This window comes from Aethalodelphis obliquidens, unplaced genomic scaffold, assembly GCF_003676395.1.
Source record: "Aethalodelphis obliquidens isolate GAN/ISIS:26980383/991018 unplaced genomic scaffold, ASM367639v1 scaffold17, whole genome shotgun sequence".
Taxonomy (NCBI): Eukaryota; Metazoa; Chordata; class Mammalia; order Artiodactyla; family Delphinidae; genus Aethalodelphis; species Aethalodelphis obliquidens.
In genome coordinates this window covers 2,343,383-2,367,014 of record NW_020837961.1, presented here as the reverse complement: position 1 = coordinate 2,367,014, position 23,632 = coordinate 2,343,383, and the positions used below count along the sequence as shown (strand labels likewise).

The 23,632-nt window shown below is 40.2% G+C and overlaps 1 protein-coding gene across 1 annotated transcript in view; it reads right to left on the bottom strand.

Annotated features, from left to right (window-relative positions):
• RXFP1 (relaxin family peptide receptor 1) overlaps positions 1-19,956 on the bottom strand; it is a 63,091-nt gene extending 43,135 nt beyond the window's left edge. Inside the window, exon 1 of the mRNA XM_027116821.1 lies at positions 19,823-19,956. The gene's annotated coding sequence lies outside the window, so the exon portion shown is untranslated. The remainder of the gene's footprint in view (positions 1-19,822) is intronic.
• Between the last annotated feature and the right edge of the window lie 3,676 nt (positions 19,957-23,632).

Here is a 23,632-nt window from a genome sequence, read left to right as displayed (position 1 = left end):
AGAGGAGGAAGGGAAGGAAATCTGAGAGAATGGGCTTGTTCAGGCAAATAGAGATGGTAGCTTGTTGTGACTGTGGGATTTAGTGCATGTTTGCTCCCTCTGCATTCTATCTTCGGTTTAGAATGCTTTCTTGTTCTTCAGAAGCTGGTAACGTAGATCTATGTTGTCCAGATCCCAAGCAGCTCAGGTTCTTTTTATAGAAAAGCTTCTACCGAAGGGACTCACTCCTGCGAGACTGGAAGTTTGTAGACACCAGTCTTGTGGGTACCTAGCGGAGGTGGGGCAGTTATCGTGGCCAGTCTCAGGTTCCAGCTCCCTGGGTGAAGAGCTGATGAGCAGTAGTAATGGGGCAGATGCTTGCAACTATGGTGGTGTTTTCCCCACCCCTGACTCTTGCTTCTATTGTCTTTATAATGATTGTATAAACACATTCTTCTCTGTATGAAATCTCTTTTTTCTTAAGCAAAAGCAAAAAAAAAAAAAATCTAGAGTGGTTTCTCTTTCCTCCTTCCAGAAGGAATTGCAGATAACAGAATCTCAAGGATAGTAAGGTTGGGCTGTTTATCTGACCTGGATGGTTTTGAAGATAACGGTAGTCCGGTCACCATTACAAAATGGTACTTTCATAGTTTATGGCACACAGCAACCAAAAAAAGTTGCTTCAATGATCACTCTTGGCTTCCTGGGTTATGAGCCTCTTGGAAGGATAGACTCTGGCAAAGTGGATGCTATGGTAACTCATCAGAATGAAAATGAGAAATGTCAAGGGTTGTGGAATGAGATGACTATGGAGATGGCCCCAGAGAGATTAAGGAAAGAAAATGACAAGCTCAGGGTATGATGTCATCAGCTCAAGAAAATTCAGAGAACCAGGGAGCTGCCGTGACTACCCTAAGATGATCTTTTATCTCTTGGGACCTCAGGACTCAGATAGAATCTGATCCAATGGGTTGCTAAGGTTACAACATAAGCTGAATTCACATTTTGTCCTGTCTTTTAAGTGCACATTAGGACACTGATTTGGAAAGAGAGGGACCCTGCGAATTGTAATGGGACTTTTGAACGTGTTCAGTTGAATTTGCAAACCCTAAATCCTCATCCGACTGAGCCTTCCTGCCCAGCATAAATGGGCCCCTTCCCCTGTCTGACCAGGTTACTTTTTTGTTGGACGCCTGCTAGTTACTTTACTTGACGAAACTAACTTGTCAACTCTCCTAGTAACTCCATTTCGTCATTATTGTGAACTCTACTTACAGATGGAAAAACTGATTCTGAGAACTTTAAGTGATTTGACTAAGAAACAGAATTATTAAAAATAACCAAAGAATTAAAATAATACCATTATTTTAATGTTTTCTTTTCTAGGTCCAAAGATGATTGAATCAGTTTATACTCCTCTTATAGAAATTCCAACTTTTATACGACATTGTCTTTAAATATTTAGCTGTTACTATCTGTTACCTATTTATTGTTCTATTGCCTGTTTCATTTCCATTCTTGAGGCTCTTACATCAGCATTGTGTGAATTATACAAAAAATTATTTAACAACCAGAAGTAGTTATTAACTGGAATTTAAGCTTATCATTATTATTATTATCCATGGATCAATGGAAGTATTGTGAATCATTTGTAAAAAAAATTTAAAAATAAATTAAATTTCATACTAATGTTATGAATTTTTATACATTTATAAACGTTACAAATGAAACATGTGGTAGAGAAGTCTTTTGGTTCTGGGTATGTTGAGGCACTGATTATTTTTACAGACGAGTTTTTGTGTATCTACAGAGCGAGGGTGGAAAGGTCTGAAGGACTCAACCCCGCAGGCTGCCAGGGCCTGGTTGGGGGGCGGGGGAGAGGGCGCCCATGCTCACTTTCGTGTCCTGACCCATCCTCCTGGACCTCAGAACACAGCGATGGGACTCAGGCGAGGTGCTGCATCGCAGGGCTGGGCCTGTGTCCGCAGGTGGTGTCTCACTGCTGCTGTGACATTCATGAGACAGAGTGGTTGGGTGACTGCCGGAAGACATTGCTTTTCTTTCTCTCTTGTTCTTCAGCAGGCCCTGTATTTAACTGAGCTTTTCAAGTGAACTGTTGCAATTTGCTGCATTCTTACCATTAATAGGTGGTGCAGTGCTTAACGTCTGTTCTAAAGGGGTTCACTATACCTGGTGTAGTTGCAACACTTTAGTCCAACAAATCCAAGTGATGTAGTTATTTATGCTACTTCTCTGTCTCTTTCTCAATCTTATTATTTTCTCTCTTTTTCTACCTCACTGTACCTCAACACACACACACACACACACACACACACACACACACACACACACAGAGTTGAAAAGAGAGGGAAAAGAGAAAGAGAGGTGATGGGGAATTTGAGAATGCAGAAGGAAACAGGACAAGACGGCTTATAGCTCTCCAAGTGAGAGCATATGTTTTGCGGGGAGATCTCTTTTTAAATAGCAGCATCTTCAAACAAACAAGCTTCTTTACAATTAGCATTTACCTTCTTGCCTGCCTTCCCAAAGCATTTTCTTCTTCCCACCCATTACTTCCTCTCACCAGAAAGCAGGAACACAGAACATAGAAGATGTAGCCAAAATTGCAAAGTTAGCATTTTTAAGAAAACAGCTTTTGGAATATGTGTTTCTATATCTTAAATCCCATACCCTTCATATTTCAAGGATGTATGGGACAGTGGGCAGAATGTTTTTTCATACTTTCCTTGTGATCCCGCTGAAATTTGACTCTCTGAGTTTTCTCGAGGTATCACAAAGTAGAGAGCACAGTACAAGAGGGTATTGCGTTAGGGGATGTGGTTCCTAGTATGTGTTGCTAGTGCTGTATGAACAGCATTAAGTATATATATTTACTAAAAATAGGTTTCTTTAAAACTAAAAACATGTAATGATGCTCTGAATAAGAATGAATGACGTAGACCAAGAAAAATCTGGTCTTGCGTACTGCCTGAATAAGTATGTGCTAATTCAATGAATGAATGAATGAATGGGTCTCTGTCCTCAAAGACACTTCAGAGAAAACCCAGTCTCCCTGATGTTATAATAAAATTTGGGAACTGGGGCACTTAACAAAAGCACAGATTTCCAGGTTCCTCTACCGAAGACTCTGATTTATTTGGCCAATATGGGGTCTGGAGGTCTATATATTCCATCAATGCCCTGGGGGAGTCTTACAACAAGTTTTGGAAGAACTGCATTATGGGATTTTCTCTGACTAGAGCCCTTCTCATGTTGCAGTGGAGGACGGCTAGATTGAGCAGAAGAATCCTGTCAATCAGAAGGATCAGATTTCTTTTCCTTAGTAACGTTGCTGTTAACAAGAGGAATGCAAGTGGTCCGTAATTTAAGGGCACTTTGCTCATATATCTTGTTACACTTATTATAATCTGCTTCATACTGTGCCTATTTATATATGTATTTTATCTCCTTATGAGAGTACGATAGGAATTAATCTTCTTAGCTTATGTATTTTTATTGCCTCAGTGACTTCTAAGGTACTTTTAATATAGCTAAAACATGACTTTTACTAGCTCTCGTAAAGTATATAAAATAGTAAATCATTATTTCATTTGCATCTAGTATTAGTTACAATTTATTTTATGGAAAAGTGCGTTAGACACACCAATCTGAATTCTGGAGAATGCATCTCTCTTCTCCATGCTCTCACATTCCCCGGCATTGGCGCCGGGGGTGGGTGTGTGGCGTGTCAAGGGTTGACGTCTGGATGGGAATGGGAAAGCTCCAAGTTTCTTGAAGGCACTGCATGGCTGTGACGGTGCTATATTAGGCTTTCCTCAAGTTGCTTCCCAGGATTCTTCTTGAGAAGAGAGCTCTGTGGTTAAATATGCTTGGGAAATGCTGAGCATTTCCTGTGTCCCCATATATCCCCACTTGGAAGTGTATCCCCACCTGGAATTACTAATGCAGGCTAGTACGATGAAAGGAGAAATCAGCCTTAAAGAAACAGCTTTAATTTTGTTTAACCCTTTTATATGCCATCTTTTAATACATGTTGGGAACTGTTTGCTTCTGTATTTGCACAAGAAGACTCACAGACTTAGAGAACGAACTTACGGTTACCAGGGGAGACGGGTGGAGGGGAGGGAGTTTGGGATTGACGTGTATACACTACTATATTTAAAATGGGTAACCAACAAGGACCTACTGTACAGCACAGGGAACTCTACTCAATGTGATGTGGCAGCCTGGATGGGAGGGGAGTTTGGGGGAGAATGGATACACGTATATGTATGGCTGGGTCGCTTTGTTGTGAAACTATTACAACATTGTTAATTGGCTATACTCCAATATAAAATAAAAAGTTAAAAATAAAAGTCTAGATGAGCGGTTTTCAAAGTGCAGATCTGGGACAAGTAGCATCAGTACCACTTGGGAGCTTCACAGAAAAGCAAATTCTTGGGCTCCATTCCAGGAGCTTTCAATTAGAAACTCTGTAGATGGGTCCAGCATTCTGCATTTTAACAAGCCCTCCAGCTGATCTGATGCCTGCTAACGTTTGAATTAATCACTCTAATTAATCACTTTCAAGGGGTTCTGAATTTGGTAATAAAATTGTCTGCGTTGGGAAGTGAATCATTTCAAAACTTTAACAGGTGTGCTACTCACCCACTGTGTTAAAATGCAGATTTCTGGGCCCCATTCTTACCTACTAGATCAATGTTTCTGGGGGTGGAGCTCCGGACTCTGCACCTCTCACCAGCCAGCCGTGCCAGAGCACGGTTCCCAAACAGTCCTGTAGGTTTGCAGGGGCCATTCCTGGACTCCTTTCATGTTTGGATTTTGAGTATTCAAAGTCGAGGGACTCATGCCTCTGTCAGAGAGGAAGCCAGGACAAAGAAGGGTGCCATGATGCTGTGTGTTAAATACTCTACACTTTCATGAAACTGAAGGCATAAATCCTATTGGCTACAATGTGGTTAATTTATAAAGTGTGGATTTATGCCAAGCAGAGCATCCCTGATTCTCAGATATTTCCTCAATTCTCAGCGCCCATTCTTGGGACACAGTGGAACATCTCTTTCTCAGAAATTAATGATCGCCAGAGTAGAGGTGTCCTGGGCCATTAAAATAGACCTTGAGGTGTCGCCTGGTCAGACAGACCAATTCATCAGACCAGTAGTGTGAGATCTCCTTGAATTTGAATGACAATAGCTGTTTGCTAACGGAACACATATGCCTCTTTCTGGGTACTTTTATTTTTTATTTTATTTTTTAAATTAATTTTTATTGGATGATAGTTGATTTACAATGTTGTGTTAGTTTCTGCTGTGCAGCAAAGTGATTCAGTTATACATATACATATATCCACTCTTTTTAAGATTCTTTTCCATATAGGTCATTACAGAGTATTGAGTAGAGTTCCCTGTGCTATACAGTAGGTCCTTGTTGATTATCTATTTTGTATATAGTAGTGTGTATATGTCAATCCCAATCTCCCAATTTATCCCTCCCTGCCTTTCCCACTTGGTAACCATAAGTTTGTTTTCTACATCTGTGACTCTATTTCTAGTACCTTTAGAGGCAACTCTGAAGAAATTAAGGCTGTGACATTATCCTGGGGATTTTTTAAAAGAAATTGAAGCCACTACAGAAACTGTCTTTTGTGTCCTATCTCATAGGCAGCGTTCTGAGCTGAAAGTCTGTGGAGTTAACTCAAACACCATTGAAACATTGTTGGATAAACATATTTGAAGTTAAAACGAGGTTTGTATTTATAGAAAAGCCAGGGGTTCAGCTACATGCATTTTTTCTACTCTATTTTGAGAATAATAAATAGAAAACCAGTCATTTTTGAACATACAATGCATAGTCGTGTATCAATACACATATTTATGACTTGTGTCACTTTCCCTCCTGTCTTTTTGACCTTAAAAAAGACAAACTACCAACTTTAATGGAATATTCTAAGATGAAAACAGGGAAGTTCTACATCAAACTGCCTGGCATTGCCATCATCCTGACAGCTGTGTAAAAGGAAATGAAAGGATATTTAGCGTTCCAGAATTTTAAATGCAGGCCCAATTAAAAATTAAAAGGATCCTTGAATACACTTCAAACATTCTTATAATCCTATTAAAAGATATGTATCATCACCATCATACCCATAAATAAATACTGTTTGTCTAATTCTCATAGATTAGTGACAGGCAAATAATCGGGGTTATTAATAAAGTTTCCTTTCCCTTGAATTCCTTGCACTCTGCCCTTTTCCTATAGCAAGAGGCTAGAATTTTCCACTTTCATTGCCTCGGAAAAGGAATGACACAGATGTCTGCAGATAACAAAAGAATCAAATTCTTAGTATTTGATTGTCAAAGGCCCAGGTTTGAGCACTGACAATAGATGTGGAAAAACAAATAAAGAAGAGCTGGGCTCTGCTGTTCCCAGACCAGACAAGAGACTTGGACCAGAAAGGGAGAGGGGAAAGGTCTGCCTGGGCTGAACCAGGGGGAAATCAGAAACTCCTCACCTTCATTATATTTGCAAAGACCCTATTTCCACATAAGGTCACATTCTGAGGTTCTGGGTGGACATACATTTTTAGCAGATTCTAACTTACTGCATCACCCAAAATGTATTAGAGGAAGCTTCCGTTTTCCCTGTGGATCAAAGGAATACAAATATGGAAACAGAGGAACCAATGTCTTCATCCTTTTCCTGTAGACAAGGATGTTAAAGTGCAGAGCAGGGTGATGTTCAGAGGCTGCCGAGGCGAGCATCTGAACTTGGGTCTTCATGGTGGAGTGATTCAACCTGCCTCCAACTGGGATGAGGATAGGTTAGCATGACAGTGATGGGGAGCCTTTTTCTGCACGGCCATTTGTTTATAATACAGAAGGAGTGCTAGCAAATTCTAATCTGGAAACTCAAAGAGTTCCCTTAAAATAAAAGCCTGGATGTAATCAACAAATTTCATAGCATTTGAGAATTTGATGGTACTTTATTTTATTTTTTAAATACATATACATATATCACCATATCTCCTCCCTCTTGCATCTCCCTCCCACCCTACAAACCCCACCTCTCTAGGTGGTCACAAAGCACCGAGCTGATTTCCCTGTGCTATGCGGCTGCTTCCCACTAGCTATCTATTTTACATTTGGGAGTGTATATATGTCAACGCCACTATCTCACTTCGTCCCAGCTTACCCTTCCCCTTCCCTGTGTCCTCAAGTCCATTCTCTACGTCTGCGTCTTTATTCCTGTCCTGCCCCTAGGTTCTTCAGAACCCTTTTTTTTTTTTTTTTTTTAGATTCCATATATATGTGTTAGCATATGGCACTTGTTTTTCTCTTTCTGACTTACTTCACTCTGTATGACAGACTCTAGGTCCATCCACCTCACTACAAATAACTCAATTTCATTTCTTTTTAAGGCTGAGTAATATTCCATTGTATAGATGTGCCACATCTTCTTTATCCGTTCATCGATGGACACTTAGGTTGCTTCCATGTCCTGGCTATTGTAAATAGTTCTTCAGTGAACATTGTGGACATGGTTCTTTTTGAATTATGGTTTTCTCAGGGTATATGCCCAGTAGTGGGATTGCTGGGTCGTAGTTCTATTTTTAGTATTTTAAGGAACCTCCCTACTGTTCTCCATAGTGGCTGTATCAATTTACATTCCCACCAACAGTGCAAGAGGGTTCCCTTTTCTCCACACCCTCTCCAGCATTTATTGCTTGTAGATTTTTGATGATGGCCGTTCTAACTGGAGTGAGGTGATACCTCATTGTAGTTCTGATTTGCATTTCTCTAATGAGTAGTGATGTTGAGCATCCTTTTGTGTGTTTGTTGGCAATCTGTATATCTTCTTTGGAGAAATGTCTATTTAGGTCTTCTGCCCATTTTGGATTGGGTTGTTTGTCTTTTGGATATTGAGCTGCATGAGCTGCTTGTAAATTCTGGAGATAAATCCTTTGTCCATTGATTCGTTGACAAATATTTTCTCCCATTCTGAGGGTTGTCTTTTCATCTTGTTTATGGTTTCCTTTGCTGTGCAAAAGCTTTTAAGTTTCCTTAGGTCCCATTTGTTTATTTTTGTTTCCATTTCTCTAGGAGGTGGGTCAAAAAGGATCTTGCTGTGATTTATGTCATAGAGTGTTCTGCCTATGTTTTCCTCTAAGAGTTTTATAGTGTCTGCCCTTAAATTTAGGTCTCTAATCCATTTTGAGTTTATTTTTGTGTATGGTGTTAGGGAGCATTCTAATATCATTATTTTACATGTGGCCATTCAGGTTTCCCAGCACCACTTTTTGAAGAGCCTGTCTTTCCTCCATTGTATACTCTTGCCTCCTTTATCAAAGATAAGGTGACCATATGTGTGTGGGTTTACCTTGGGCTTTCTATCCTGTTCCATTGATCTATATTTCTGTTTTTGTGCCAGTACCATACTGTCTTGATTACTGTAGCTTTGTAGTATAGTCTGAAGTCAGGGAGTCTGATTCCTCCAGCTGCGTTTTTCTTTCTCAAGATTGCTTTGGCTATTCGGGGTCTTTTGTGTTTCCATACAAATTGTGAAATTTTTTGTTCTAGTTCTGTGAAAAATGCCATTGGTAGTTTGATAGGGATTGCATTGAATCTGTAGATTGCTTTGGATAGTATAGTCATTTTCACAATGTTGATTCTTCCAATCCAAGAACATGGTATATCTCTCCATCTGTTTGTATTGTCTTTAATTTCTTTCATCAGTGTCTTATAGTTTTCTGCATACAAGTCTTTTGTCTCCTTAGGTAGGCTTATTCCTAGGTATTTTATTATTTTTGTTGCAATGGTAAATGGGAGTGTTTACTTAATTTCTCTTTCAGATTTTCCATCATTAGTGTGTAGGAATGCAAGAGATTCCTGTGCATTAATTTTGTATCCTGCTACTTTACCAAATTCATGGATTAGCTCTAGTAGTTTTCTGGTAGCATCTTTAGGATTCTCTATGTATAGTATCATGTCATCTGCAAACAGTGGCAGCTTTAGTTCTTCTTTTCCAGTTTGGATTCCTTTTCTTTCTTTTTTGTCTCTGATTGTTGTGGCTAAAACTTCCAAAACTATGTTGAATAATAGTGGTAAGAGTGTGCAACCTTGTCTTGTTCCTGATCTTAGTGGAAATGTTTTCAGTTTTTCACCATTGAGAATGATGTTGGCTGTGGGTTTGTAATATATGGCCTGTGTTATGTTGAGGTAAGTTCCCTCTATGCCTACTTTTTGGAGGGCTTTTATCATAAGTGGATGTTGAATTTTGTCGAAAGCTTTTTCTGCAACTACTGAGATGATCATATGGTTTTTCTCCTTCAATTTGTTAATATGGTGTATCACATTGATTGATTAGCGTATACCAAAGAATCCTTGCATTCCTAGGATAAACCCCACTTGATCATGGTGTATGATCCTTTTCATGTGCTGCTGCATTCTGTTTGCTAGTATTTTGTTCAGGATTTTTACATCTATGTTCATAAGTGATATTGGCCTGTAGTTTTCTTTCTTTGTGACATCTTCATCTGGTTTTGGTGTCAAGGTGATGGTGGCCTCGTAGAATGAGTTTGGGAGTGTTCCTCCCTCTGCTATATTTTGGAAGAGTTTGAGAAGCATAGCTGCTAGCTCTTCTCTAAATGTTTGACAGAATTCGCCTCTGAAGGCATCTGGTCCTGGGCTTTTGTTTGTTGGAAGATTTTTAATCACAGACTCAATTTCAGTGCTTGTGATCGGTCTGTTCATATTTTCTATTTCTTCCTGGTTCGGTCTCGGAAGGTTGTGCATTTCTAAGAATTTGTCCATTTCTTCCAGGTTGTCCAGTTTATTGGCATACACTTGCTTGTAGTTATGTAGTACCAGTTGTTACTTCTCATTTTTCATTTCTAATTCTATTGATTTGAGTCTTCTCCCTTTTTTTGTTTTTTGAGAAGTCTGGCTAATGGTTTATCAATTTTGTTTATTTTCTCAAAGAATCAGCTTTTAGTTTTATTGATCTCCGCTATTGTTTTCTTCATTTCTTTTTCATTTATTTGTCATCTGATCTTTATGATTTCTTTCCTTTTGCTTCCTTTGGGTTTTTTTTTGTTGTTGTTGTTGTTCTTCTTTCTCTAATTGCTTTAGGTTTAAGGTTAGGTTGTTTATTTGAGATGTTTCCTGGTTCCTGAGATAGGATTGTATTGCTATAAACTTCCCTCTTGGAACTGCTTTTGCTGCATCCCATAGGTTTTCGGTACCTTGTTTTCATTGTCATTTGTTTCTTGGTACTTTTTGACTTCCTCTTTGATTTCTTCAGTGATCTCTTGGTCATTAAAGAGTGTATTGTTTAGCTTCCATGAATTTGTATTTTTACAGATTTTTTTCCTGTAATTGATATCTAGTCTCATAACGTTGTGGTCAGAAATGATACTTGATACGATTTCAATTTTCTTAAATTTACCAAGGCTTGATTTGTGACCCAAGATATGATCTATCCTGCAGAATGTTCCATGAGCACTTGAGAAGAAAATGTATTCTGTTATTTTTGGATGGAATGTCCTATAAATATCAATTAAGTCCATCTTGTTTAATGTATCATTTAAAGCTGGTGTTTCCTTATTTATTTTCATTTTGGATGATCTGTCCATTGTTGAAAGTGAGGTATTAAAGTCCCCTACTATGATTGTGTTACTGTTGATTTCCCCTTTTATGGCTGTTGGCATTTGTCTTATGCATTGAGGTGCTCCTATGTTGGGTGCCTAAATATTTACAATTGTTATATCTTCTTCTTGGATTGATCCCTTGATCATTATGTAGTGTCCCTCTTTGTGTCTTGTAGTAGTCTTTATTTTAAGGTCAATTTTGTCTGATATGAGAATTGCTACTCCAGCTTTCTATTGATTTCCATTTGCATGGAATATCTTTTTCCATCCCCTCACTTTCAGTCTGTATGTGTCCCTAGGTCTGAAGTGGGCCTCTTGTAGACAGCATATGTACGGGTCTTGTTTTTTTATCCATTCAGTCAGTCTATGTCTTTTGGTTGGAGGATTTAATCCAGTTACATTTAAGGTAGTTATCGATATGCATGTTCCTATTACCATTTTCTTAATTGTTTGGGTTGGTTTTTGTAGGTCTTTTCCTTTTCTTTTCTTTCCTGCCTAGAGAAGTTCCTTTAGCATCTGTTGTAAAGCTGGTTTGGTGGTGCTGAATTCTCTTAGCTTTTGCTTGCCTGTAAAGATTTTAATATCTCTGTTGAATCTGAATGAGATCCTTGCTGGGTAGAGTAATCTTAGTTCTAGGTTTTTCCCTTTCATCACTTTAAGTATGTTCTGCCACTCTCTTCTGGCTTGCAGAGTTTCTGCTGAAAGATCAGCTGTTAACCTTATGGGGATTCCCTTGCATGTTATTTGCTGTTTTTCCCTTGCTGCTTTTAATATTTGTTCTTTGTATTTAATTTTTGGTAGTTTGATTAATATGTGTCTTGGTGTGTTTCTCCGTGGATTTATCCTGTATGGGACTCGCTACACTTCCTGCACTTGATTAACTATCTCCTTTTTTTCAACTATAATCTCTTCAAATATTTTCTTGGTGATTTTCTTTTTCTCTTTTTCATCTGGGACCCCTATAATTCGAACGTTGGTGGGTTTAATGTTGTCCCAGAACTCTCTGAGACTGTTCTCAATTCTCTTCATTCTTTTATCCTTATTCTGCTCTGCAGTAGTTATTTCCACTATTTTATCTTCCAGGTCACTTATCCTCTGCCTCAGTTATTCTGCTACTGATTTTTTCTAGAGAATTTTTAATTTATACATCATTGTTTGTTTGCTGTTTAGTTCTCCTTGTTAAACATTTCTTGTATTTTCTCCATTCTATTTCCAAGATTTTTGATCATCTTTACTGTCATTGTTCTGAATTCTATTTCAGGTAGACTGCCTATTTCCTCTTCATTTGTTTGGTCTGGTGGGTTTTTACCTTGCTGCTTCATCTGCTGTGTGTTTCTCTGTCTTCTCATTTTGCTTAACTTACTGTGTTTGGGGTCTCCTTTTCACAGGCTGCAGGTTAGTAGTTGCTGTTGTTTTTGGCATCTGCCCCCAATGGCTAAGGTTGGTTCAGTGGGTTGTGTAGGCTTCCTGGTGGATGGGACTAGTCCCTTTGTTCTGGTAGATGAGCATGGATCTTGTTTTTCTGGTTGGGCAGGTCCACGTCTGGTGGTGTGTTTTGGGGTGTCTGTGACCTTTTTATGATTTTAGGCAGCCTGTCTGCTAATGGGTGGGGTTGTGTTCCTGTCTTGCTAGTTGTTTGGCATAGGGTGTCCTGCACTGTAGCTTGCTGGTCGTTGAATGGAGCTGGGTCTTAGCATTGAGAGGGAGATCTCTGGGAGAGCTTTTGCCATTTGATATTACGTGGAGCTGGAAGGTCTCTTGTGGGCCAGTGTCCTGAACTCGGCTCTCCCACCTCAGAGGCACAGGCCTGACAACTGGCCGGAGCACCAAGACCCTTTTGGCCACTCAGCTCAGAAGAAAAGGGAGGAAAAAAGAAAGAAAGAAAGAATAAAATAACATAAAATAAAGTTATTAAAATAAAAAATAACTATTAAAAAATTAAAAAGTAATTTAAAAAAAGAAAGAAGAGAGCATCCAAACCCAAAAACATATCCACCAATGATAACAATTCCTAAAACTACACTAAAAAAAAAAGAGAAACAACGGACGGACAGAACCCTAGGACAAATTGTAAAATCAATGCTTTACAGACAAATGACACACAGAAGCATACACATACACCCACACAAAAAGAGAAAAAGGAAAAACATATAGCTGCTCCCAAAGTCCACCTCTTCAATTTGGGATGATTCGTTGTCTATTCATGTATTCCACAGATGCAGGTACCTCGAGTTGATCGTGGAGCTTTAATCTGCTGCTTCTGAGGCTGCTGGGAGAGATTTCCCTTTCTCTTCTTTGTTCGCACAGCTCCCGGGGCTCAGCTTTGGATTCGGCCCCGCCTCTGCGTGTAGGTCGCCTGAGGGCGTCTGTTCTTCGCTCACACAGGACGCGGTTAATGGAGCCGCTGATTCGGGGGCTCTGGCTCACTCAGGCCGGGGGGGAGGGAGGGGCACGGAGTGCGGGGCGGGCCTGCGGCGGCAGAGGCGGCGTGACGTTGTACCAGCGTGAGGCGCCGGCCGGCGTGACGTTGCGCCAGCGTGAGGCGCCGGCCGGCGTGACGTTGCAGCAGCGTGAGGCGCCGGCCGGCGTGACGTTGCGCCAGCGTGAGGCGCCGGCCGGCGTGACGTTGCACCAGCATGAGGCGCGCCGTGGCCGCAGCTCGCGCCCGTCTCTGGAGCTCCTTTAAGCAGCGCTCTGAATCCCCTCTCCTCGCGCACCAGGAAACAAAGAGGTAAGAGAAAGTCTCTTGCCTCTTCGGCAGGTGCAGACTCTTTCCCGGACTCCCTCCCGCCTAGCCGTGGTGCACTAACCCCCTGCAGGCTGTGTTCACGCCACCAACCCCAGTCCTCTCCCGGCGCTCCGACCGAAGCCGGAGCCTCAGCTCCCAGCCCCGCCCGCCCCGGCGGGTGAGCAGACAAGCCTCTCGGGCTGGTGAGTGCTGGTCGGCCCTGATCCTCTCTGCGGGAATCTCTCCGCTTTGCCCTCCGCACCCCTGTTGCTGTGCTCTCCTCCGTGGCTCCGAAGCTCCCCGCCTCCGCCACCCGGAGTCTCCGCCCGCGAAGGGGCTTCCTAGTGTGTGGAGACCTTTCCTTCTTCACAGCTCCCTCCCAGAGATGCAGGTCCCGTCCCTATCCTTTTGTCTCTGTTTATTCTTTATTCTTTTGCCGTACACAGGTATGTGGGGAGTTTCTTGCCTTTTGGGAGGTCTGAGGTCTTCTGCCAGCGTTCAGTAGGTGTTCTGTAGGGGTTGTTCCACGTGTAGATGTCTTTCTGGTGTATCTGTGGGGAGGAACGTGATCTCCGCATCTTACTCTTCTGCCATCTTGAAGGTCTTCAATCCTTTGCTATTTTTAAAGTGCTTCAGGTTATAAGATTCCACTTTCCCGGCCAAAATTCTATTTAACGCATACTATAGACCGTCATGAGATCGCAAAGCACATTCATTATAATGTTGCTGATCTCCGTTTTCCAAGATTAGAGAATGAAGGCCGAGAGAAGTAAGATGTGAGGGTGTCAGACGCAGGGACGGAGCCCCACCCCTCTGATGCTATTTTAATATTTCACTTTTACTACCAAGTTGGCACTCAGTTTGAAATTGACAAAGATAATTCCTGAATGAGAGTCTCACACCTTTTTGTAATCAGGTTCCCTTGGTATTTACCCAGACATATTCTCCCAAGTATCTAAGAGTTTTAGCTGAAACACTGAATGGTCCCTCCTTTTTTGGTTCGTCATTGTCACACTAAACACTACTGTAATCACTCAAAGATTTCTTTTTTGGCCTCTTTTCTGATTGCATCTGTGATAGTTCTGCGGAGATCAATAAATGGGTTAGTAATATATGGCAGAAACATATGGGAGTTATATCAAATGGCATAATTCGGGAAAAATTTGTACATTTCCATATTGGAGTTTATCAGTAAAGATCAAAGTTATAAAAACGGTGCAATCAGTTTTGACCAGGACTTCCCTGGTTTGGAGTTCAGTCAAATGTAAACAGTTCCTGGGATACAATGAAAAAGATGTGAACTCCAGAGTAACTGCCTAGTAGACATATAGATATAAATTCTGTATTGCCCAGATATTTTAGAAAGAAGGGATCCTTGTGAATGCAACTGAAAACTTTAATCATTTTATACCAGAAACTTGATTTAAACTTTTCCTTGCATTGTGTCCATAAAAAATGTTCAGTGATTTGATACCTTATGCTTTTTGTACTGAGATATTTTACTTTTAAAAAATATTTTGTATTCTTTTGTTTTCTATGGGTTTTCTAAGAGAACTGGAAAATTATAGTCAAATTAGACTACTTGTTTAAGATGTCTGTGATAATACAAAAGTAACAGTTCTTTCTAAATATAATTCATTTATATTACAGTTCAATCCATGGGGAGGCAGTTTAACTTACTTGATGGTGTTTCATTTTTTTTTAAGTGACTTCCTTAAATTTTATTACCACTATTTCCGTTTGACTTTTTTCTCCACTTTAATAATTACTATTGGTGTCAAAGTTAAGTAGCTTAAGGGAATAAGGGAGAGCTTTTTGGAGCTACTTTTTTTAGGATGTATCTTTTAAAAGGTCTAACCAAGAAAAAAGTCCCCCCTTCCATTAGAAAAAGATTTTTTATTTGACAATATACTAAGCTGTAAATGATCACTCTGAAAGTGATTTTTAGCTGTGGGTTTTCCTTTTATATCTAAGATATTGTATTTTATGTGATTGCAAATATATTTAATGCTGCTTATTCAAATATGCATGAGGTTGACATATTCTGAAAAGGACCAACTTTCTGACTTGGTCATTTTAGACCAAATTTAAATATGGATGTCTTAAAAATGAACAGCTGGGGGAGCATAAATTATCCAGATACTATAAAATGAAGGAAAAAACCACAGCTAGTGAAGGAAATTAAAGTAATGAGAAGCAGGAAGGAATAACTACATCTCATAATTTTTATGACCTGGACTGTAAAAATGGTGTGAAATTCTGACATTCCTCTTGGGAAGTTCCAACCCTTTCATGCATGAATAGCAGCGCATCTCAACTGGCTACCTTTGAGGTTTTGAGCGTAGTTCAATTTTTTGGAATTTCCAGATGACTGCCACTAGTAGAGTGTCAATTTTTCTTATAGAAACAAAAAAATTGATAATAATTGTAATAATGGAGTTTGGTAGCAAGTTAGAATGCTTGCATGCCATACTGAAGTCTTGATTTAAGTTTAGTTCTGCTGTGGCTACTATTTCGCGTGCATCCCTTACTTCCTGCGCACTTGGGTTTAGGTCAGTGGTTCTCAAAGTCTGCTGTGCATCTGAATGACACAAAGAGCTTATAGAAACTGCAGGGCCAGTGGCAGAGTTTCTGAGTCCATAGGGCTGGGATGGAGCCTGAGAACCTGCATTTCTAACAATTTCCTAGATGCCACTGATGGGTTTGGTCCTGAACTACATTTGGGGATCTGCTGGTCTAGGTGAATTTCAGGAGAGTTGTGTGATCCTGGCATAAGAAGACCAGGAACAGTTTACCATAATATTTGTTACAAAGGCATGTCTTCATAAGAGTGGATTATGATTTTCCCCATATTTCCAAAATTGGACGTGGGGATTTTTAAATGTCGACAATGGTGAATAACAAAGATTTTAAAAGAGCATACTCTTTTTCGTTTTTAAAATATTAATTGCTTTCCAAATGTCCCCTGTATTTTTAATAATTAGTAATAGTTGATTAAACAAATGCTGTTTATTTTCACATGCTAATATTTAAGGTATTTATACGCACATGTAGCTAGAACTTAAGTTATTTGATCCATGCTCTGAATATTTCTTTTTCATAAAAGTTAGTAGTATACACCATTCCCTGCTCATGTCCGAGATCCCTAAGATGATATATTAGCAAGATCTTGGGGACAGATTGCTTCCACCACCTTGCCTCAACTTGCTTCATACTTCCCTTCACACCTACAAACCAGTACTTCCCTGGTTTGGAGTCCAATCAAATGTAAATGTTCCTCGGATAGAATTTCAAAGAGGTGAATTCCAGAGTAACGGCTAAGTATGGTAGTCAGGAATCTGGTCTGCCCAGATTTACTGCGTGCCCGTTACAGGACAAGCATTTCTACCCCTGTAACTCACTTAACCTTCACAATAAATTTATTACTCCAATTTCACAGTAAGGAACGGGACTTAGCACAAAGAAATGATTTGCTGAAGTACCAACAGACAGAAAGAGGCACTTCCAGGATCTGAGCCTGAGCCTTCTGATGCCTGGTTGAGGAATCTTGCTACAACTTTGTTTCTATTTTAAAAAGAAATCACAGGGAGATCAGCTCGGTGCTTTGTGCCCACCTACAGGGGTGGGATAGGGAGGGTGGGAGGGAGACACAAGAGGGAGAGGATATGGGGATATATGCGTATGTATAGCTGATTCACTTTGTTATACAGCAGAAACTAACACACCATTGTAAAGCAATTATACTCCAATACAGATGTTAAAAAAAAACAAAAACAGTAAGGCCGACTTAAAAATTGCTTCAAAATTTAAAAGGCTAGATCTCATGTTAAGTGTCCTTACCATAATAAAATTTAAAAAATTTAAAGTATAATGTTGGTATTTAGTATACATTAAGTGCTTAATAAATATTAGTTCCTTGTCAAAAAAAAAAAGAAAAAGAAATCAAAGAAGGTAAGGGAACGTTGTTGCTGTTGCGATTACTGTCGTAAACTACTCACAACTACTGATTTTATATGGACAGATTTAGGGTGCTAGTTGGGAGAAACTGATTCCAGCTTGGATGAAATTGTTTTTCTAGATTTCTGTTTTAGCCAATGACAGGAATAAGGAAGCTTTTTGCCTTTTAAAAACTCTAAACGTTTTGCAGAGCTGTTGAGTTACGAACACTTTTCTTGTTGAAAATGCACGTGTACACAAATGCACAACATTTCATAGTTTTCAGGGGATTTACAGACCCCGCACTATGCCTGAAGATTTTCTTGATTCTCAGAGTCCACTGACCATAAGATAAAAACCACCCTTCTGGGCAACTCAGCCCAAGGGTGGGGTAGGCGTGGCAGGAATGTTTTTACAGCTACTTGGAAATTAAAAGCAACTCCTTGGATTTTTTTCTTTGGAAGTAAAGGTGTTAAAATCTGTATAATGAGCAGCTTATAAACTTAATGGAGTGAGCTAAATAATCATTAAAATCTAATTTGTGAATACTGAGGTGGATTTGATTTGAAAAAGAATGGAGGACAAGAGAAGGATGAAAATAAGAAGGGGAGTTGAGAGAGTAAAGGAAGGAATGCGGGTGGGCAGCTAGAGAGGAGGAATAGAAGGGGAGACACATGGAAATGACTGACAGGACAGAGAGGGAGAGGCTGTTCACAGACCTGCAGAGAGTGGAAAACACTGCAGGAAGGGGAGGGAAAGAAGAAACAGTTACGGAGGATGCATCTCCAACCTGATTTTGCTTCCCATTAAGTACTGTTTCCACAAGAGTCATGCCCATGCTTGTCATCAGAATTCAATTCTAAGTTGGAAGAAAGAGACCTGACTGTCTTTCCTAGTGTTATATTCTCTCTATTAAAATTCACCAGGATTCAGAGTAACGAACATCTTTCAGGACCAAATAGAAATCTGCATAATTTATCTCGCCCCCAAATAAACTACAGTTACATTTTCAGGAGGTGGGGGAAAGCTTACCCCCCTCCTGAATAACTATCCCTGAATCAAGAGGACACATACACACACACACCCCTGCATACACACATAACTACAAAATCAAGAGTGTAGAAAAATATCACTTCTTCAAATATCGGCTGCTGTTTCAATAAGATAAATAAACAGACAAATCGTGGTTGCTCCTGGAAATATTTAAATTAAAAGACAGACCTTCCTAAGGTCATGCAGGTGGGACTCTTTGAGTCACTGTGAGTTAATATTAATGTCTGTGGGAAAAGCAAATGTAATACCAACTGTGTCAAGCGTGGCTGCAGCCTGCCCTCCCTCTGTCTGAGGTCCTTGCACTTAACTTTGAGCTGCTCTCTGCAGGAGGAGGGCTCCATTTCCCCTACTGGAACAGGGCTGGCCTTGTGACGTGCTTTGGGAGGGATGTGGCAGAAGGGCCAGTGTCCCCAGCTGTCTCAGCCCAGGTTGCAGGCACGGGGACAGAGCCAACCCACAGAGGCCTGCAGAGGCATCGAGAAAGCGCAGCAGAGGCAGGAAGACCGTGTAGCTGATCTCAGCTGAGCCCAGCTGGGATTGCTGCCCCACAGAATCTGAGCTAATACACAGGAAAGAATGGATTTTTTTAAAAAAAATGGAAGTATAGTTGATTTACAATGTTGTGTTAATTTCCAGTGTACAGCAACGTGATTCAGTTGTACATATGTATATTTTCTTTTACAGATTCTTTTCCATTATAGTTTATTACAAGATAAAGAATACATTCCCTGTGCTGAACTCTACTCAATACACTGTAATGGCCTATATGGGAAAAGAATCTAAAAAAGAGTGGATACATGTATATGTACACCTGATTCACTTTTCTGTACAGCAGAAACTAACACAACATTGTAAAGCAACTATACTCCAATAAAAATTAATTAAAAAAAAGAATATATTCCCTGTGCTATACCTAGGTCCTTGTTGTTTATCTATATAGTGGTGTGTATGTGTTAATCTCAAACTCCTAATTTATCCCTCCTACAACCCTTTTCCCTTCGGTAACCATAAGTTTGTTTTCTATGCCTGTGATTCTGTTTCTGTTTTGTAAATAGGTCATTTGTGTCATATTTTAGAATCCACATACAGGTGATATCATATGATATTTGTCTCTGTCTGACTTACTTCACTTAGTGCGATCATCTCTAGGTCCATCTATGTTGCCGCAAATGGCATCATTTCACTGTTTCTTACAGCTGAGTAGTATTCCACTGTGTATGTATTATGAATACACACACAAACATATATACGTATAAAACCGCATCTTCTTTGTAAGAATGGATATGTTAAGCTAGTAAAGTAAATGTAAGGTCTCCTCAAGCGCCATATATTTTGTATTTCAACTTCATTTTCTCATTTCTCTCTGTACCGAGAGGTCTCAGCAACTTGACCCTGGTCCTCTGTCCCCTGGTGCTACTGTGACCCGACCCCCATGCAGCTGTGACTCGGGGCACGCTCACCACAGTTGTCCTCGTCCTCCTGGTTTCCACAGTCGTCCACACCATTACAGTGGAGCAGCTGAGGCAAGCATTTGGTGGTGTTGCCGCAGGGGAAGTAGCCCAGGGCGCATGCGACATCCTGCCCGCTCCCGGGAGCAACTGCGAGGAGGGAGGGGAGAGAGGTTTACCCAAGGCACTGCAAAGAGCGGTTTCCCCACGTTGCACAGACCTTCCTTCTTGTCAGCCTGGCAGGCACCACCGTCCGTATGCAGCCTCACCCTGCGCACCAGCCTGACGCCAACTATTTTCCAAGAACCTCCACCCCTAAAGGATGTTCTTTTCCGTGTCCCCAGAAGATGCCAGGATTCTCCGCTCTTTGCTTTTTCTCATGTTTCCCACCTGGAATGTCCTCACCATCCCTCTTTTTCTATGAAATGTCTGCCCATACTTTACAGTTGAGCTCAATTCCCCTCTTCTCTTTCAAAAATATTTCATCCAGTCATTTTAAAAATCAAGACTTTCTTGCATTGTTACCACTGGCTTAGAATTACGGCTGGTCTGATACTGGGGGAAGAGGAGGGGCGGAAACAGGAAAGCACAGCCCATGCTCACTCATATGGGGGGTAGTTCCCGAGGGCAAGGTCCTGCGCAAGACACCATGCTGTAGCATCAAATAAAATAGTTCCCGACCCTTTCACATTGGCTTCCTTTGCTAAGTAATATGCATTTAAGGTTCCTCCATGTCATTCCATGGCTTAGTAATTCACTTCTTTTTAGTACTAAATAGTATTCCTTTGTCTGAAGGTACCACAGTTTATCCATTCACGTGAGGAAAGGACATCTTGGTTGTGTGCAAGGTTTGGCAATTTTTAATAAAGCGCCTATGAACATCTATGTGCAGGTTTTTGTGTGGAGGGACATAAATTAACTGTGCCATTTAAAACCTCAGATTTGCAGGATTTCAAAGATTATTGTAGAATCCAAGATAATTCTGTTGCTTATTAACTTTACTAAGTTTGTAAATCATTGAGACCTTATAGAATAGTAATAATCAATTATAAAGAAAAAAACAATAGTTTGAACAGTCAGTAAAGCTTATTGTGTAAAAATGTATTTGTGGTCTATCATCAAAACATGAAAAGAATAAAAGTGACTATTTCCTTTGTAAGATACAGTGGAACATTTTGATAACAAGGCAGGTGACATTCTCCTAGGGGAGAAATCCATCTATGTCAGGTTTTGAGTGTCCTTACTTGTTTCAGAGAACATCATTTGATAAAGGAAATAGTCAAACCTATTTAATAATGAGCTTTTTACACATAGTGTTCTCACTTGTGAAATTATTTAAAAATTATTTATCAATCTCTTCTCAACGAATTGATTAGAACAGAGTCAAGACACAGGATTTGTATACCACAGGGTGTCATTGGTAGAACACCACACATTTCAGAGGCCTGCAGTATACATGTAAATACATTGATCTGTGTTGAGACAGCTTTATGTATTCATTAACTTTTTAAGGACCAACTTTAAAAATCAAGGGTTTCAGAAGAATTCTTTGATGAATTGTCAGGCTTCAGTCACAGAGACTGTTTGAAGGCATTTTAACTAAACATACCTGCCTGTGTTTTCATCCTGCTGTTTTGAAAATTCTTCTCTAACTTACTTTTATGAATATTGTACTTTTATGTTCTGTCTTTAAAATTTATATTTAGAAGCAGGTATAGTTCTTTTAAAACATTTTTATTTATTTATTTAATTTATTTTTTGGCTGCCTTGGGTCTTTATTGCTGCGTGCGGACTTTTCTCTCTAGTTGTGGCAGGCAGGGGGCTACTCTTCGTTGTGGTACGCAGGCTTCTCATTGTGGTGGCTTCTCTTGTTGCGGAGCACGGGGTCTAGGCATGCGGACTCAGTAGTTGTGGCTCGTGGGCCCTAGTGTGCATGGGCTTCAGTAGTTGTGGCACATGGGTTCAGTAGTTGTGACTCGCGGGCTCTAGAGCGCAGGCCCAGTAGCTGTGGCGCGCGGGCTTATTTGGTCCATGACATGTGGGATCTTCCCGGACCAGGGCTTGAACCCATGTCCCCTGCATTGGCAGATGGATACTTAACTACTGCATCACCAGGGAAGACCCAGAAACAGGTATAGTTCTTTAATGATAGTGTCATGAAATTAGTCCTACATTTTCAAATATTATGATTCAGTAAATAAATTTGGAATCTTAGAGATATTTTAAAAATAACTTTTTTATTTTGAGATGATCTCAAACTTGAAGAAAAGTTGCAAATATATTATTAAGAATGTTTTTCCCCTCTGAACAATTTGAGAGTAAGTTCCTGACCATGCTCCATCCCCCTAAAAACTTTGGTGTGTATTTCCTATAAGAAAGGACATTCTCCTACTAGAAGGACATTCTGCACACTAGAGCCATCAAAATTAGAAAATGAACATTGATCCCTTACTGCCATTTACATCTCAGAACACATTCAAGTTTCACATATTGACCAAAAAATGTCCTTCATAGTGAGAGGATCTAGTTCACAGTCATTCCTTGAATTTTGTTGTCACAGTCCTTTAGTTTCTTTGATCTGAAATCATTTCTCAGTCTTTCCTTATCTTCAATTATTTTTTAGAGTGTTCCTGAATTTTGGTTTATTTCATCATAATTAGATTTAGGTTAGGCACCTTCGGCAAGAAATTCACAGAAGAGATGCTCATGTCAACCTGTCAGGTAGTGCAAGATCTACTTTGTCCCATTCCTGGTGATGATCACTTCGGTCACTTCATCAAAGTAATGTCTCCCACACTTCTCCATTGTAAAGTTAGCCTTTGTGATTAATAAGCATTTTGTAGAGGGGGTCTTTGAAGCTATGTAAAAATCCCTTCTCCAGGTGAAGGTATTCCCCTGCTCTCTCCTGAATCAGGAGGAGAACAACCCTTATCACTAGAGAAGGAAAGTTGTCACTGAGATGAGTCTGCACAAGTAAACTACTAAAACAAGCCTCTCTTCCACTGGTTTTCCCATGGGTTTACCTGCCCACAACTTACCACCTACAGAAGCCCAATCGCCCCCTTCCCTCTCTTGTCACTTACCCACAATTTATCATCTTTGTTAAAATAGTATATAAGCCCTCAACTCTAACCACTTCTTTGAGTTTTCACTTCTTTTCTATGGAGACTCCATGCATGTACAATTAAATATAATAACATCAGTAAAATTTGTAAACTTTTTTCCCTGTTAATCTATCTCTTGTCAGTTTAATTTGCGGGTCCTATGTACAGAATACAATACTTTCTTTCCCAACTCCCTTGCTCCTCAGTGGCTAAGAGGCACAGCTCTGGCAGTGAGACACGGGTGTAGCCTGCTGAGGAAGTCCTGAGGGGTTAGCTGTCCTGACACAAGAATGGATGGAGCAGTTGCCATGCCTTCCACCTTCTTCCTGCCTTTCACATGATGTAATGTGTGGAGCTGCAGCAGCGGTCTTGCAGCTATGAGGAAACAAGCAGGCTTGTGAGGCCAAGAAAACTCACAGGGATCTGGGAAATGCCAGCCCTGAAATCTTCGGGTTAAGCAGCATCCTCCTTACGTGAGAAAAACAAACACATCCTTGTTTAGGCCATGGTAGGTCAGATTTTCTCTATTTTGCAAAAAAAAAAAAAAAAAAAGAATGCTTTCCTAACATACGTCGAGAACTTAAAAGTGTCTTTTCTATACACACACAGCCTCTTTCCAGATATGAAAAAAATCTCATGTTGGCAATTTATTTGCAAGGATGGTTGAATGAGTAATTGAAAGACTGGTGGGGGCCTGGTGGAGGGGGCAGTACAGGAG